The following is a 2,500-nucleotide window of genomic DNA, read 5'->3' as shown; positions in this document are numbered from 1 at the left end:
CAGATTTAAGTTATAATTAAAAAATATGATCATATTTCCATAAGAGTGCTAACATTAATGGCAGCCGTTTTTAAAGAAGTTGTTGTTTTGAGCGTTTGTATAGATCAATATCATCTGCAATCACGGTTATCTTCATGAAAACAGCTCTCTTGCCATATTGCTTAATTATATTCTATTTTATATTAAAAAAACGAAATCTCTGAATTTTGTGGGCATTTATATTAATTTCGGCCATTTTTGAGACAATGCTGCATTGATTTTGAACCCGACAGCACAGTAACAAATGAAATATCATTACACAGAAGTTATTGATTGCATTTTAAGCTGTAAATTTGACATCAAATCACATTATTGATGTTAAATCAGACAATGCACCGGTGATTGAGAGAAATGCTTGCAGTTTTGGTCTTCAGATAAAATCCCTAGTCCTCTAAATCCAAGACCATCACAATTTTTTTGGAGGAAAATAACTCAAAATGAAGGGAGTTTTTGCTTAAAATAAGCAAAATAATCTGCCAATAGGGTAAGCAAAATAATGTTGTTTTCTGTTTGAATTAAGATTATTTTGCTTATTTTAAGATAAAACTCCCTTCATTTTGAGTTATTTTCCCCCAAAACAAGACAAAAACTTTTGCTTGTCTAGTAAATGCTTCTTAATGTAAGATTTTTTAGATATTTGGACTGAAAACAAGACAAAAATACTAAGTAAGAAAAGCACTCAAAAAATAATTTTATGATGCGGTTTACTTTATTAAAGCAATTCATCTTGATTTAACACAATTATATCAGGTTTCTAGTTCAAATGTAGTCGATTCATGTTAAACTGACTTAAAACCGTCACTCTTTGACATAACTTGATGTTTTCATTTTGAAATAACACGTTTCAATCAAACAAGACTTTCACTTCCCATCATGCTTTGCAAAGGGACCGCATTAGGAGAGTAAATTTAGGAGTAAACATGTTATTATTTTATGTTCTCAATTAAGTTATTTTAACATGTTTCTAAAAAATATGCTTGTTGTTATTTAATAATTTTCCACTTACACTTTAAGAGCAAGTAGTTAATTTAACAAGGTGAATCAGTTAATTTAATAAGGTAAATTAAATCGATGTGTTCATATAACATAATAGACTTTTATAAATTGAACATAACATTATTAAGTAAACTGCACATTTAAATATTATGCAACAGTGACAAATTCAAATGGTTTGTATTTCATTTCATCAGCTTTACTTGACTTTCTTTTGTTCAAATAAATAAATTGTTATTTGTAAAAATGACTCGCTATAGTTGTGTGGAATCACTTGACGCTGCTTTTTTAAGTACATTCGACAAATAATTGTTTTTAGTGTATGAGGATGATAGAAATCAACATTTTATCCCCCAGAACCTCACATTTGGGATGTCAGTGATTATAAACCTGCCCACATTGTATGACTAAGGGATGTATAATATGGTCATGCAGAATAAGGCATTATTATTTGCTTTATAAGTAATAATAAACAGCCAATATCCTAATATGACTACTAATAAGCTACTAGTTCTGTATTATTATGATGATTTCGGTGATAAAGTGTGTGTTTACCATGCTTTTACTATAGTATCACAGACGAGGATGTCTCATTTTTATGTGTTTGAGGTATTTTTACAGCAGGCTTTGTTTAATAATTGACCCAAACACAGTTTTACGCGTCGCTAGTTTTTAATAATAGTAAATAAACGGCTAACGACTGTAAACAATGGCATCAGAGCCCAACAAACACATCATTTCACAAAACTGAACTCCTATATAATCTCAAATCGCGCTGCTATTCTTCAGATGATTAAATCTGGTGTTGTTGTGATGATCGGTGGACATGACGCGTCGCCGGAGCGTCGCGAGCGGCCCGTTAAACGCGATAAACAGGAAACCGCTGTTGTTCCGGGGGAAGAGGAAACATTAATACCCACAAACTCATCAACTTCCACATCCGGCGGACGCGATCACGCCGAATTGTGTGCTTCTTACCGTCCGTTCAGAACCGAATCCGCCCGAAACCGAATCCCGAAAACACCCCGAGATGACAATAATACCGCGGCGGGCACGAGCGCGGCGCGCGATCACACAACACACACAACCCGCGGAATAACACACGACCCCGTTATTATCCGCATTCTGCAGCGGAGAGGCTTCTAGAGCTTTATTTTATATGAAATATTTACATTTATATCTGTGTGTTGTGTATTTGATCGTGATTTCTTTATTTAAAAAATAAAAGTGCGGTAAAAGCCAAGTGAGCCGCGCGCATGCGCAGTGCGAAGAGTCAGCTGACTAAACCCGAGCCCTACATTATTATGAGTTATGAGTTTTCATAATATCTCCCTCATATTCACTTTATGGGGGAATAATCATAACACAATAATAATAACACCACTCCAGTTCACGAACAAAGCACGAAAGTGTCGAATAACGCAGAAATGAGTGTGTAATTAGTAGTAAAACACACAAGTGATACACA

The 2,500-nt window shown here is 34.2% G+C and overlaps 2 protein-coding genes across 2 annotated transcripts in view; one reads left to right on the top strand and one right to left on the bottom strand.

Annotated features, from left to right (window-relative positions):
• gabpb1 (GA binding protein transcription factor subunit beta 1) overlaps positions 1–2,086 on the bottom strand; it is a 15,894-nt gene extending 13,808 nt beyond the window's left edge. Inside the window, exon 1 of the mRNA XM_079826186.1 lies at positions 2,011–2,086. The gene's annotated coding sequence lies outside the window, so the exon portion shown is untranslated. The remainder of the gene's footprint in view (positions 1–2,010) is intronic.
• The window catches only part of usp8 (ubiquitin specific peptidase 8), a 36,601-nt gene continuing 36,069 nt past the window's right edge, over positions 1,969–2,500 (top strand). Inside the window, exon 1 of the mRNA XM_079824693.1 lies at positions 1,969–2,500. This exon is cut by the window's right edge and continues 218 nt beyond it. The gene's annotated coding sequence lies outside the window, so the exon portion shown is untranslated.

Source organism: Gobio gobio (genome assembly GCF_949357685.1).
Source record: "Gobio gobio genome assembly, chromosome: 9".
NCBI lineage: Eukaryota > Metazoa > Chordata > Actinopteri > Cypriniformes > Gobionidae > Gobio > Gobio gobio.
Note: the sequence above shows the minus strand (reverse complement) of the source record. Positions and strands in the feature narration are given on the sequence as shown.